Source organism: Watersipora subatra, chromosome 11 (genome assembly GCF_963576615.1).
Source record: "Watersipora subatra chromosome 11, tzWatSuba1.1, whole genome shotgun sequence".
NCBI lineage: Eukaryota > Metazoa > Bryozoa > Gymnolaemata > Cheilostomatida > Watersiporidae > Watersipora > Watersipora subatra.
In genome coordinates, this window is record NC_088718.1 from 44,921,966 (window position 1) to 44,937,668 (window position 15,703).

General features: G+C 43.0%; 1 long non-coding RNA gene across 1 annotated transcript; it reads left to right on the top strand.

Moving 5' to 3' along the window:
- Positions 1 to 333: 333 nt before the first annotated feature.
- LOC137407737 (uncharacterized) lies at positions 334 to 13,493 on the top strand. Its single transcript, XR_010980036.1, has 3 exons — positions 334 to 450; positions 781 to 917; positions 13,364 to 13,493. It is a non-coding gene; the product is annotated as an uncharacterized lncRNA (long non-coding RNA).
- The last annotated feature ends 2,210 nt before the right edge of the window (positions 13,494 to 15,703 follow it).

A 15,703-nucleotide genomic window follows, 5' to 3' on the forward strand; every position in this document is an offset into this window, starting at 1 on the left:
AATTTCGGTATACCCAAGCCGCTGTAGTAGAAACAGTGAGGGCGAAGAGATTACTGTTTATGCATTCATGACTTCTTATCTTGGACGAATGTTGACTATTCCTAGAGTTATTTCATATCAGCTGCAGTAAGAACAGCTAGTACCACTTATCAGCTGTTATCAACTATGGCAGCTGCGCTAGCCAACTACCTACGTGGTATCTTGAGTAAACGGCTCTATGAGGTCATTTTGTGGTGTTTTCCTAGTACTGGGTGGTCTGAAAATCTCTGCTCTCCCACCTTGTCCCATACTGTTTACCTGACAACTGTTTCTTACATCTCTTCCAAAGGTGCTGAGATGAATCATGAATGGCCGAAATAAATTCTGAGCAGAAACTCTATATAACATTAGCCATTGATCCTTGGAAGCACTGAAATGAAGCCTTAATGATGAAGACATAGCAGACGGCATGTAAGTACCATCTTATATACTTCTTTAACACATCAGCACTAATAATTCTTTTGCTATTCTATGTTATTAATTAATGAGTTTTGCAGAGAAACTGAATCAAATCAGTTGATTACCATTAAGTGTATCTACTGTAGAATCCAGTCTTCAATACAGATATAGCTCCTTGTTTAATTACCTTGAGCGAGTTTTCCTTGCAATAAAAGTATCGATCAGATATTGTCATCCTGTCTTCAAACGTTGTGTATTATGCCTCAACTATCAGTTGCTGATTGTTTACAATGGCAGATTGTATTTCAATTGGTTTCACGTCATCTACAAACAACATTTCAGAGATGTGGTCATAGCTTCGTTTACTTCATTCCACCACCGTGAGTCAAGCTAACAACCTACCCTACTATCTAATCAAGTCGCTTCCATTTTGCTAAAATACTTGTCAGTGAAGTCAACAGCGACATTCAGGAAGTCTGGTGAGTAAAAACATTTGGTTCTACAAAAGCTATGAGTTTTTCTTTTTATTTAACTTAAATTACCTAATAACACAGTAACAGGTCACTTTATGGTGTACCCATGATGTTCCTATTGACCCCAGTCAAACTAAATCATCTAGTAGACACCACTGGCCATGAGTAACTATTCAATATATTGCTCGCTGTAAACCTTTTGTCATACTTGAACATTTAGCATATCTATATATTAAAAAATAAAAATCAACTTTACAAACGTTCAAGGTTGTTCAAACGAAAAAATACTAAACGCAAAATAATGATTTCGCTGAAATCAGTAACATGGGTGAGTTTAATCTATATGGAGCTTGCTAGAAATGCATCTGAGATTGTTTTTGCTTGCCCAAAAATATTGCGTTACACAAAGATACACATGAGAGATATGTAAGATACGCGCGAGATACGCGCGAGCTGTGCGCGAGCTGTGGGCAAGATACACGTGTACTTTATGTGTTTTTCACTTTTCCTTCATAAACTCTGGCTGCACACACTGAATAAATGCATAGCTGACGCTATGCTTATATAAGACTTGTTCCCACTATATCACCATATATCAGATTTGTTGCCACAATACTTTGGTGATCAACAATGATAACATTGTTCACACTATCATAAACCCATCCGTGTTTGCATTAGCAAATACTCCCTGACGTAGTGTTCCTATTTTTCTTTTTAATTTTTTTGCGAAGCAATCTCTTTGTTTTCGAGTGCTTGAATCAGATATTAGTCCTGCAGCAACTATCTTTAACAGAAATGAATAAGTCACGCTATCAGCAACCGCGAATTACCATCGCCGAAATGGTTCACATCGTACAGGCAGTCGTCGATAGTCGAAATGGTTGACATTTAAAAGACGGTCGTCCGATGCTCAGCAAAATATTGAGAAAGTTTAACAAACTTACTTGATGCGTCCGCGATGCTTTGTCAATGTCATCGGTTTACGGTTCACATAATCAACGATGAACGCTGAAAGGAAAACACTGATATACTGTGATATAGTGTTAACCAGCCTATAGGTGCTGCAACCACAGTCGACACTCCTAAATCGTGTATTACATTGTCAAATACATGTAGATCGAACAATGAGAGTTTGATGCCACTGAGTGAAAGCTATGCCTTCCTTGCTGTTGCAGTGCCGTGTCGCTGTTATCTCATCTATCAATATTACGATTGCAGGTTGCAAGCAAAATATGTACTTTATATTATTAATTAATTTTACCTATTGTGTTTGTTTTTTTTTTAAGTTTTTTAAAATCCATTTTAAAATCTGTTACCTATTTTTGAGTTTTTACGTATTTTTCAAATGTGATCTTTCAATTTCAAATGTGCTGTTACACAATTTAAATTTCCAGTTCTTCCTAAGCGCTAAAACTGAAAGCTTAAAACTTTTCATGTGATTTGTATGCCGTGTTATCTCAAGTAGGAATTGTCTCTACATTCTCTCTCAGTTCAATCAGACAAAGTACCCTCGAGTGCCTCACTGCTATACATTTGTACCAGTATCGTCGTATTCAAATTTTGATGGATAGCTTCTGATGAACCAGTAACCTTTTTTATACACACACTTTTATGCAAGAATTATTATTATTATTAAACATATTTAGGATTTTCATTTTGTTTTCTCAGTGCGTATTAATTGTATCAGTATCAAATCGATTTTCATTGCAAGCATTATAGCAGAACAAACCTTTTCGAGCCACTACTTGCTAATTATTTTATATTTAAACACCTTCACAGTTGTTTTATTTTCTCTAAATTTATTTGAACTCTACATAACACTTTTCTCATGATATAAAGTTTGAAAGTTAGAATGGTAAATGTTGTTATATATTAATAAAATGAGTTTTCTTTGCAAAGAGTTTTTACTATGCAGGCAATCCTGAACATTCAGGTATTTCTCAATTTTTGTGTGTGTTTCTGTGTCTGTGTATGTGTATGTGTATGTCCGGCTATAGCTCTTACTAGAAATTCCACTGTCACACAGCCCCCGACAAAAGTGATAATGGAAAAAGATAGGGTACTGCCGGTTGAGAAATGCAATGTTAGCAGTCAAATGGCACTGCAGTGCAATAGGAGAACTGCAATGGTAGCTGCAATGGTAGCTGTAATGTACTACTGGGTGTTATTATGTACAACAAACAGTAATAATGAAAGGAAAATATTATATGTTTATATATCTTCCCTGCAACAGGAGAAATGCAATATTAGAAGTAAAATGGCAGCTGCTGTGTAATATAAACAGGCTGGGGGCTGTATATCATTGGTCATAGCAACCAATATCAAGAAGTTGTGATATTTATTTAGATTTCTGTATTTATATCTAAAAAGTTATGCTGAATTTAAAATTCTAACAGATTTTAGCTGGTTGTCATAGAAGTAGATGTATATCTATGAGAAAATGTAGGCCTATAACTTAACTATAGCAAAAAGAAACGATTATTTTTTAGTACTTCTACGTTAATTATATATTGTATTATTAGAAATCGTTAAAAAAGAAAAATAATCGTTAGAAAAATGTCTTCGTCCTTTCCTTTACTTTCACTGCTTTGGACATCAGTTGGAATACCAAAGTACTTATTATAAGTGTTCAAAATGTTAGTCCAGTAGAATCGGCAGAAAAGAAATGATTACTTTTCAATACATTGACGATAATTACATAAAACCTTCGGCAATTGGACAATGTCATAGACTGGTAAAATATGCACGTTTTTTTCTCGTGAATTTCGCACGACTTAATGGTTCTACTCTCTGTCACACGGCCTTATCGGCGTTTCGTTGGCCAGTCTTAATTTTGCTTAAATTAGGCTTGTCAAGTTTTTATTTCGATTTTAGGCCAAATTAATCTGTCTTTTTATGTATAATCCGATCAGGCGGGTTAGTTTTAGGATATTGCAGAAACTTTTCAAAGACTTGGTAACATATTTAAATAGGTTTATATGTGTTTTGTATCATTATTATACTTAAACGACTACACAAAAATGGTTAAATTTGTTGATGAGATTTTGGTACAAGGGTTTGGTCGCAGCCGCTAGCGGAGAATTTTTCGGGAGTTGTGTGCACATATGCATTTATCATAAATCTCCCGAACAATCGCTTTGCTCGTGTTTGGTCGTGGGATAAATACATGGACTTGTGACAGTGCTCCGATAACTTGAACGCTCCTATAATTCAAACACTTTCGCTCGGTCCCGTGAAGTTTGAGTTATCCATGTTTGACTGTATTTCTCAAAGTATGTCTGTCGTCTGTATGCATTCTGGCTATAGCTATTATTAGAATGTAATGGTGTACCGTCATTAGAAGCCTTATTAACTAGCTTTCTGGAATTTTCTATTGGCAATGTTTCAGTCCACTTGGCAATGGCCTGCCACTTGCTGGAGAGTTGCCTACCAGCAAGTGGCAGGCAATAAGCTTGATGACATAACTTGAATTACAAAGACAAATTACAGCTCTCATTACTTCTCATTGTTTATAAGCTGATTTTTAATACCATTTTCCATTGGCAATGTGACATGCTAAAAGCAAGTGGTAGGCAACTCTCATCACTTCTCATTGTTTATAAGCTGATGTTTAATACCCGGGCAACGCCGGGAGGCACAGCTAGTATATTTATAAAATATACATCTGTGCCTTGTACTGAAGAAGGTAGATTTTTGTGAGGCAGTAAAGGAGATACTACAGTTTCCTTTACACTAGGTCATTAAGTGAGAACACCGTTGAACAAATGCTAAGTATTTTATAAAGCTAGTCAGTGTATTATTAGCCATCACATAGGCCGAAATTCCTCCTGACGCAGGACTTAGCAAAGTTCTAGTGATTTCTTAAGCGGTGATTTTTAAATTTTTATAGAGCTTTCTCCAATAGATCTAAAGAAACTCTAAAATTGAGGCGGAGTTAATAACATTTTGAAAATTGGTACTATTTGAGTTGAACTGCCTAATTGGCTGTCTCAAGCCGCTTTGTTACTCTGATTGGCTAAAACTATCTTTTTGACAAATCATAATTCTTCTATAGGTTTCTTAAGATTTCATATTTCACTAATACTAATATTTGTTGTTTACTTAAGTAGGCACCTGCTTCCTTTATTTACTCCATCGTATGTTCCATTCATCTTTTATTCTTGCATCTAATCTCCCAAAGATAGTTACTAGGAGTTGTCTTATTTTACCTGTGTGTTGTTTCGGTGTAGTTGGGCGCTGACCAATCAAAAAGGCTTTCAAATAGCTGATTATGATTTTCAAGAAAATGGTTTGCTTGAGAGGTCATGCTCTCTTTTAAGTGCTGCATTTTTGTGCAAAGCAAATTGTCATCAAGCTTATTGGTACATTTGTAGTATTTTATCAATCAATACAATAGAGGGAGGAATGTTGCACGAGTTCAAAGATCTTATGTATCACATATTCTAAGCTATAAAAGACAACGGATTCTAAAGCGCTGCATCCATTCATATGACAAAAGTTTTGTGCGACCTTGACTTTCCTCCACTAGTACAAGACTCGGTGCATGAGTTTGTACATATATCTTCTGCTTAGTTCATAAGTTGTACAAGAATGCTCAAGTAACAGGCAATGAACAGGCCGAGAACAGCTCTGCTCTCTGGCACAAATGTTCAGGCTTATATAGCGGGTAGGCCCCGATTCTTGTTCTGCTTGGCTAGACTTGACCCGGCTCGGCTTTGGCTTGGCTCTGCTTGGCTCTACTTGGCTCGGCTTGGCTCCGACTGGCTTAACTCTCACCTCGTTATTCTGCCTGACTGAGCGCAGCCCGGCTCGGTTTAGCTCAGCCCTAGGCTCAGCTCTCAGCAGATCACATTCCACAACACTCTCCCCTCCATTGGTGACCACAGTCTCCAATCTAGACCTTGGGAGAGAGCTTATGGTAGCCACTCGGCAGACCTTCTCCTCTCTTGTCAGGGTTCTGTCCAGGTCCTCATCATTTGCTTCGGAGACAGCTTCTTCGGGTCAGCTCGTGCTGACCTCGGCAGTCGCCTCCTCCCACTCCTGATCTCCTTTGGGTGCTGCCACACCTACCGGCTCGGGTGCACCCAGTGCTTCCTCAGCTTCTTTCAAGCTAGTTGTGACCGAAGACAATAAATTCTGTAGCGAGGTGTTACCTTCACTGCCTATCTTCTCGAGTGCCCTAACGTCGTCCAGAGAAAACAAGTGTTTTAAAAGGAAAGCTTTGGTCACGTCTGTGAGGTTCGTTTTACTGCCTTCATGTTCGACCTCCGGATCATTTTCTGACAATTTCATGGAGTAGCATACCCCATCCCCGTATCGTTTTGGCTTCCTAGTGGTTTGGGCCGGTCTCGGACTGTGCCGGACTGTACCTGATGGGATTTCCGGAATTGATGGGATATCTGGAGTCACGGTTTCTCCGGCCTCCGGGATTGATTCCGGTTCTCCCAGAACTTCTTCTCTTATTGATTTTTACTGAACTCGGTCTTTGGCACTCTCCTTCCTCCAGTCCGGCCGGGTTTTCTTTGGGAGTTGTCTCCTGTCTTCGTTTTTCTGCAGCTTCCATCAACAATTTTTTTCTGGTTGGAGGGCGGCATCATTAGCACTGGAGCGCTCCTGACTTCCTCCGGCTTTTCTCCGGCCTGCTGGGTCGAGCCACTTTCATGTTAGGGCCCCCCTTGGCTCCAGAGTGGCCGAGGTTTGTCCCAGTCTCCCTGGAATGGTAGCATCAGGCATGATGCCTGATGCTAGGCATGCCAGAGCCATGCTTGAGATGCCTAGCATACCCAACCATGCTTGAGATGCCTGGCATGCATCTCAAGCATGGTAGGGCTTCAGCCTTGCTTCGCTCTGGATGGAAGACTGGCCCTGTTGTTCCACCAGATATGTGTGGTTGCCCCAGGCCTTTTAGATCTGGTATGGTCCCACGAACTTTGCTTGCAGCTTGGGATTTTCTCCCCGTTTTCGACATTTGTTCGTGAGCCATACCCAGTCGCCTGGGGCATACAGCGGTGGCTCCTCCCGGTCCTGCTGTCTCACTTCTATCTGGCTCTGTCGTAGTGCCTCGTGTACCATTTGTAGCCTTTGCTGCACCTTGAGGGCGTGCTCGTGGGCAGGAAAGAACTCGGTCGGTGGGGGTGACTGTCCAGCTAGTCCGGCAACCTCAGCTCCAGTCCTAGTATCAGCATGTTGGCTGCTTTTTTGGTTGCGGAGTGAGTGGTGCCTCGGTATGCCCTCATCAGCTGGGAAAGCAACAGATCTCATTCGTCCTGTCTCCGGGCTAGGAGTAATGCCCTCAAGGAATCTTCGAGTCCCTGGTTATTCTGTTCCACGATTCCATTGGCTTGTGGGTTGTAAAGAGTAGTATGTGTCTTGGCCACGTTCCAGAGTTGGCACAGTTCGGCCATCAAATGACTCTCAAACTGCGCTCCCTTGTCCGTGTGGATCTGCTCTGGAAGCCCCAGGTAGCAAAAGACCCGCTCGTCGAGTGCATTTGCAACCACCGAGGCCGTAGCGTCAGGTAGTGCCAGTGCATCCTGCGATTGGGTGAAGTGGTCAGTGAAGACCAGCACCCACTTGCTCCCTTAGGCGTTACCGAAAATAGCCCCACCAGGTCCACGGCCATCTTCTGCCAAGGTCATCCGGCGTAGAGCCTTCTTTTCCCTCCGGCCGCCTTTTTCCCTCTATGCTTTGCGGCCTGGCACATCTCACAACTCTTGATAATCAAGTCAGCTAGAGGTGGCTTATTGTTCTTCCCACCCCAGAGTGAGCCAGGGCGTGCGTTTGCCACACCGTGGTCTCCCGCATTGCCCGGGGGCAGATGACGCACCATCTAGCGTGGCCCTGCGGGGCCACGTGTGCTTCCAGCCCGTCGTCCTGTCGCATGCGCAGAGAGCCTCGCATGTGATGCAGGATATCCAGCTCTCTGCTTCCGAGTTCCAGGTGTTCCACTAGCACCTCTTCTCCTGTGGCAGTAGCATGGTACATGATGGCCACTGGTCTTTGTCCGGTGGCCTGTGTCCTTGCCAGCTCGCCCTTCGGTCTTGTCATCAGGTTCAATCCTGCCACTGTTGCAGTGGGAGACCAGTGCGAGTTGCTGGCTTCAATGCTCACGCATTGCCGGCAGTCCTTGCAAGTTTGCCTTCTTAGCCTATCTGCATTCCCGTGGCAAGTCCCTGACCAATGCTCCAGAAAGAAGCGGAACTCTACCAGGATCTCGAGCTACTGGGCTACCTGGTTCGAGGGTTCCTTCCTCCTACATAGCCACCGGAGTGAAGCGTGGTCCGTCCGTAGAAGGAACTTCTGACCATACATATAAGGCCGAAAGTGCTCAACTGCCTTGAATACCGCAACCAATTCTTGTCGAGTGGCGCAGTAATTGCGTTCCGAAGGGGTGAGGGTTTTGCTGTAGTAGACTATGACCCTCTCGCAGCCCTTCTGTACTTGAGACAGCACGGCTCCACTCCACATCCGCTGGCATCCGTGTCCAGGATGTACTGCCTCCAGGGGTCCGGGTAATCCAAGATCGTGGCGGTGCTGATACTGTCCTTCAGCTTGTTGAAGGTGACCTGTTCCCCTTCCGTCCATATCCAGAGCTCTCCTTTTGCAGTAAGCTGGTGCAAGGGATGTGCTATAGGGGCGAACTCCGGAATATACTGTCAGGAGTTCCTTCACTGCGCGGGTTTGGCCATTTCGTGACTGCCTTTACCTTGTCAGGGTCTGTAGAGACTTCGTCCGGTCTTACTATGTGAACCAGGTATCGGACCTGGGGTTGCAACAGTTTGCATTTGAAAGGTTTTAGTTTCAGTCCTGCCTTGTGGAGTCTCTAGAAAACCTTCTGCCAATACCCGCTCACCAGGTCGAACGTGCTGAAGTAGTGGCTGCCAGACAGGGCATCCAGGCTGTCGTCGATCTTGGGTAGTGGGTAGGCATCCTGCTCGGTGATGGCGTTCAAACACCGGTAGTCTATGCAGAAGTGCCACTTCCCATCCTTTTTTTGGACCATAACTACAGGGGCACTCCAAGCTCCTCCAGCTGGTTCAATAAGCCCCCTCTTAAGCAGATCCTGGACCTGCCTCTCGGCCTCTGCCTCCTTCTCCGATCCGAGTCTGTGGGAGGGTTGCCGGATCGACTGAGTGCCTTTCTTAAGCGGAATAGAATGTTTCCCCTCGGAAGTCCTCCCTACGTCGTCGTCACCCATACTGAACACGGTGGCATATCAACTCAGCAAGGAGGCCAACTTCGCCATCTGGCCTGTCCCCTCACAGTTTGGCTGGGTCGCCTGGAACAACTCCTCAAGGCGAGCGGCACTCCATTGATTGACATTGGACCGGCTTCATTCAATAAGGGGTCGTCCTCTTCGACCTGTGGGGTCTCTACCCCCATGTAAGTGCCTATAGTGGCTCCTGACCAAAAAGTCAATGGCAGCTCCGTAGCATTCATGCAGTGGGTGATGACCTGTCCCTTGGGTCCCGGTTGATTCAGTCGGGCTGGGACCGTCGGGAAATCCTTCAATCAGTCCCATAGAGCAGTAATTTCGTGTGGTGATGCGACAGTGTATTGCCATCTCCGTTTGGACAGGAACCACCACCTCCTGATCACCTGTACTTTGCTCTGCAGCAGCTGTCCATGCTGATCTGTGCAGACTAGCTGCTTGCCATCCACTCAGACCACCGGTTGCTCAAACTTGAGAGAGCACTGATGGGCCACGAAGAATGACTTTCCAAGTATGGCATCCTCGATTAGACGGCTGACCACAAAGATTTCCTCCGTCCTTACGTCCCTCAGGCAGATGGTCAAACGGATTATCCCGTAGAAGAGGAGCCGTGCTGTGTCAGTCAATAACCCGTGGCTGTCACTTTCCTTGAGTTGGTCTCGTACGGCTCCTGGCAATCGGTTAAAGACTTGCTTATTGATCAGGTTTGTGGTGCATCCTGTTTCTACAAGAAACTGGATCGGATGCCCCTCCATTTTCCCTAGGAGGAAATAGCTGGTGGAGTGAGGTTGGTTGAGGTCTTGCGTCCTAGTGGTGTCTTCCAAGACATCTTCCGTGAGGCCTGGGAGACTTCCTTTCCCCGGTGGGATGGGGTCGGTCCTTCGGGCCGTCCCATGTCCGAGGTAGACCCGCGGCTCCTGTAATTGCCATCCCCACGGCAAAGAAGGGGTTGGTCCTGCCACTTTTAAGGCAGGCTTCCGACCATCCGGTCCAGTGGGGGTAGTTCTCAATGTCTGGTATGGAGGGGATTCAGAGGTCACCCTCTTTAGTTTCAGGCTGCGTCCCTGCCGTTCACACGGAGGGGCGTAGGCGGTATCCGGGACAGAGGGAATGTTCAGAGTGGCCTCGCTCAAAGACTGGTAGTAGTTTCGTGTCTCCACAGGACTTTCCTGTGCACAAATTTTCCTCGGCCTAGTCTTTGCTGGTTGAGACCAACCATCAGCTGTCACCGAATCCTGTGTAATCCTACTGTGTTTCCAAGTTTGTTTGGCTTTGGCACAGCCAGTAGTCAGAGCTACTGCTGTGGCCCCCTTCGTTTTTCGAAACCGATTTTGAGTAGCGAGGGCAATTCTTCCGTATGTGCCCTTGTTGGCCACAACCCAAGCAAAGGGTAGCTGCCCTGATTCCTTCTCTCGATGGTAGTGTGGACCTGCTCCTGGATACATTCCATCTTTTCCATGAGAGATTGGACTGGCCGGGCTAATCGTCCAATGATATCGGTTTCGGCTGAGTTCACCTGGTCGGAGGTTCCTCCCTCCAGGGCCCGTATCGAGTATCCGGTGGGTTTGCGTTTGCCTCCCTGGATCTGGAGGTAATCATTTTTGGCCCGTACAGCGTCAGCTAGTGTGAGCGTATGTACGGCCAACAGATGTCGCTGTAGGGCAGAGTCCTTTAGTGAGCTGCAAAAGGTCTCCATAGCCATGCTATTTCGGTGTCGATTCAGCAGGTCCCCGTACGCAATGCGTACCAACTTCTTGACCTTTATAGCATGCTCCTGAGGCGTCGTTTCTTCCTCTCGCCTAAGGGCGTTAAGCTGGCTTAGCGCCTGCCTAGCCGATAGCCCGAATCTTGCCCGAAGGGCATTGAAAATGGCCTCCTGGTCCTCGGCCCGCCCGCAGTCCTCAGTCTGTTTGCTCAGTGTTTATCGGAAGTGTAACAGGGTTGCTCCTTTCGTCCACTGGTTGGCATCGGCTACCTTCAGAAAGCGGGCAATAAAATATTGTACATCTCCCTTTCCTGTGTACCGGAGAGTCCTGAAGCGTGGTGCCGGTTTCCAGCCCTTGGCATCAATAGCACCCGTTCTAGTGTTTCGACTAGTCAGTCGGGTCCCAGATTGGCGCTTCATGCCCTTCTATTGGCCATGTTTGGGGCTTTCAGTAGGTTTCTACTTTTTTCTTAGAGCAGTAGATCTACTGAGTCCGTAGCCGTCAGCTCTTTTTCTGGTTTCTTCCTGTTGCCGGGAAGTTCTTTCATTAGGAGCAGTGCTGCCTTCTCAGGCAAGTCCTGTTGGAGCCTTCAATAGGTTTCTGCTCCTAAAGCAGTGCATCTACTGGGTCCGATACTGCAAAGCTTTCCACAGCTCTCTCTGGGTTTCTTCCTGTTGCCAGGAAGTTCCTCCAGCAGAAGCAGTGTCGCCATCTTTCAGGCAGGTCCTTGTCTTGTGTTGCTCGGGTTTCTTTTTGCTGCCATTTTTAAGGCAGTAGAAAGTTCATCCAGACATCCAGTACGAGTCTCGTGATGGAGTGTTTCTTGGGATCATAGTTATCCCACCGCTGCCACCAGTGTAAATGTTTTGTGCGACCTTCACTTTCCTCCACTATTGCAAGACTCGGTGCATGAGTTTATACATATATTTTCTGCTTAGTTCATAAGTTGTACAAGAATGCTCAAGTAACAGGCAATGAACAGGCCCAGAACAGCTCTGCTTTCTAGTACAAATGTTCAGGCTTATATACGGGTAGGCCCCGCCTCTCGTTTTACTTGGCTGGACTTGACCCGGCTTGGCTTTGGCTTGGCTCTGCTTGGCTCTACTTGGCTCGGCTTGGCTCTGACTGGCTTAACTCTCACCTCGTTATTCTGCCTGACTGAGCACAGCCCGGCTCGGTTTAGCTCAGGCCTAGGCTCAGCTCTCAGTAGATCACATTCCACAACAATAATTCAATCTTCATCACCGTCTTTATAAAATACGCTTCAAATTATAACCCCCCAGTAAGTGAAAAAAAGGTGAGGTGGATAAGTTGAAGTTTATTCAACTATTATAACTGAAAATCACTCTGAACGATTCTCAGTCTTAGGCTAACAAAAGCAATACAAAACTGTTGTTTGGTTGGAACGCAAAAATACAGCATGGGCTGTACTCATTTTTTGGCAACATGCCTGAACCCTTATTTAGAGACAAAAATACAAAATCAATGCCCGTGCACATACATACGCAAAAAATCTGTACTCACTTGTTTTTTCTACATATTGTTTAAAGTGAGGTCTGACCTGAATACCTGATTATCACCTACTATAGTCACCTATGATCGCGATATGATATATAGACTATAATAGTCTGTATACAGTTTTAATAGAGGTCTGACCTGATTATCCCCTACTATAACCTATATATTGTTTAATAGAGGTCTGACCTGATAATCACTTACTGTAGTCTATATTTTATATGGTTTTAATAGAGGTATGACGTGATTATCACCTACTATAGTCTGTATACGGTTTTAATAAAGGTCTGACCTGATTATCACCTACTATAGTCTATATATGGTTTAATAAAGGTCTGAGCTGATTGTCACCTACATGTACTTTAGTCTATATATGGTTTAACAGAGGTCTGATCTGATTATCACCCACTGTAGTTTATATACGGTTTTAATCTCACCTGATTATCTAAGTTATTATTCTTTTGATAATATCTTTATAACTGTTATTTAGAATCAGTCGGTCTGGTGGAGAGACATTTTCTGTCTTGATATTCTCGAGGAATGCCAAACAAGAAAATATTAATTGAAATTCCAAAGCTTTCTGACATGTCAGTCACTGTGTTTTAGCCTCACATGTCTACAGTCACTGCGTATCAGTCTCACATGTCTGCGGTCACTGTGTATCAGTTTCACATGTCTACAGCCACTGTGTATTAGTCTCACGTGTCTGCAGTCACTGTGTACTAGGCTCACGTATCCACGGTCACCGTGAATTCGTCTCACAAGTCTACAGTCCCTTTGTATCAGTTTCACGTGTTTACAGTCACTGTGTATTAGTCTCACATGTCTACAGTCACCGCATATCAGTCTTACATTTCTGCAGTCACTGTGTATCAGTCTCACATGTCTACAGTCACTGTGTATTGGTCTCACGTTTCTACAGTCACTGTGTAATACATGTTTGCTTCTGATTATCCATAACATATGCCAGAAGATTAGCAGACCGTGTTTAAGTTTTTTATCTGTTTTGTATTTTTCAGAAATGGTGCTTCATCTCTATTTACTCACTTCACCACTTTGAGGAAAGCTTCCAACCTGCTGTTTAGTTCTTTCAAAGCTTGTTCATTTTGTTGACTCTTCTTTACAACATAACTTTTTAGCTGGGTCTCCTACAGATCATGGTAAGTAGAATTGTTTAGTTCTGCTGATGCTACGATAGTTTTATTCACACAGTGAAATAAATCTGAAGTGCATTAACCAATAAACCTACAAAAGCATACAAATCTATAATAACAAAAATATATATATATATTTGTTTATAATGCCTCGGATAACTCCTGTAATTTGAGTGAGGCCCCTAAATGAATTTACTAATTTTGTCTATCTTCGAGACAGAGGCCATAGTGATTTGTCATTACCATTTACAAGGAAAGAAGAAGTCACATTTACTGAGTTCCATGTTTCGAATGAATTTGGAGTTTCTTCCACTCCGAATCAGAGAAATGGTAAAATCCGAATGAATTCGGCGCCATTTTACTTTGATAAATTTGTGCAAAAGCATTCGCAGTGAGATTACTATTCGATGTTACAAAAACGCTCACTTTTGATCGATTCGAATCAATAATACCTAACTAAACTTTTCACAGTGGAGGTAATAATGTTCAGCCATTTTATCACACCACCACTAGGGTCACTTATAACTATTATCACAAACGGCGAATTGCTCATATGACGATAATGAGGTAATTACCATTTTATTTTTTTCTTATGGTTTAGGGTTACAACATTCTGTAATATCATTTTTGTTTGTTTTGGCCACATTATCAATGTTAATAATATCATGTTTATCTTGTTTGCTTATGGAGGCTTTTTTCTTATTCAATTTAATATAGAATTCTTCATCATAAAAAAGTATATCTTTCATGGGGCCTCTGAAGTAATAACTATATAGCTAGTAGTAATTTCTGATGCTGCTTTATAATATAGAGGGCAGCAATGAAAAAACAGAAAGAAAATACTCATCTGGCATTGTGGCTACAGGTGTTCAAAATTTTCACCAGTGAACAAAGGCTAAAGGTGTACAAAATTGACACCAGTGTACAAAGGCTACAAGTGTACAAAATGTAAATTGCAAAGCGTCTGTAACACAAAAACAATTCTACTTAAACAATTTCTGTTTTGAGGAGTACATCGCTAGTATCGGAAAAATTTATAAAGAGCAGCTCCGAATCATTTGAAAGGTAGGGTGCAAATTCATCGGCAGAGGTCCACTCCGAATTCATTCGAAGCATAGAAACCCAGCGATTAAAGGTTCTAGTACACTCGACAGTCTCGTGCACCATGAGAAATCATCATGAGTAAACAGTATGCGCATAATTATCCCGTGATGTAGCAATGCAGCTGATTGGTGTAGTGGTTAGCGCACTGGTCTATTGTAGTAGCCCTCTGATTTAGGACTATTAAGTGCTAGATTGGTGGTTCAAGTATTTGGTTTATGATTTGCAAATCTAGAGGACTGTATTTTAGGTGTAGATTTAATGTCGAGAATTAGACTGGTTTGTTTTAGCTGGTAAACTTTAAAACAGATGATATTAATTGAAAATACCAACTTTCACTAGCAGAAAACTTAAAATATATAAAGGCTAATCCAGTCAATGGTTGATGCTAATTGCACAATTCTAAAAATATAAGAAGTGATACAAGAGCAGAGTAATACTTAAAGCATGGGTAAGATATGGAATTCAAATGATTTCTGATTTACGTATGCTTGTAAATGTTCGCTTAGTAATTATGACATACGTCAGCCAACCGCGATAGATCTTAGACGATTGGACACTGCAAAACTTCCTAGGCAGTAAGGGGGTAAGTGAAAATAAGCAAATGACATTTATGCTATGCAGTGAAATAGCAGGTGCTAAAATATTAGAATAACAAACCGGCGTGTCAGGCTACCAAAAGTCCAAAATTCTGTTTCCTAACTATGTCAAGAATGGTAATATACAAGGGTATGAGTGGTTCTGAAAAAAGCGTATAATACCCTTACAACAGGATTCATAAATACTAATATAAAAGTGAATTACACTATGGGTTCCTTTGTCTTGGAATGACACGGTCTTGATGGGCTGTGTGACCAAGGACTATAAAAACTTCACAATATAAAACAGAGGGTCGGAGTTAAAGTTTGGTGCGAAACAACTGTTTTCAATAGTGCTGTTGTCATGGCTTTGGATGGACGAACAGACACAGCTCTTATTATGGTAAAAATTTGTCCCACAATCACCTAATTTGGCAGAAATCTCTCTATTATTGAAAGTATTTAATAATTAAGTTGAGCTTGTGCTCAGATCTCTGATTTCTGATCATTATAGAGAAAGAAAAAA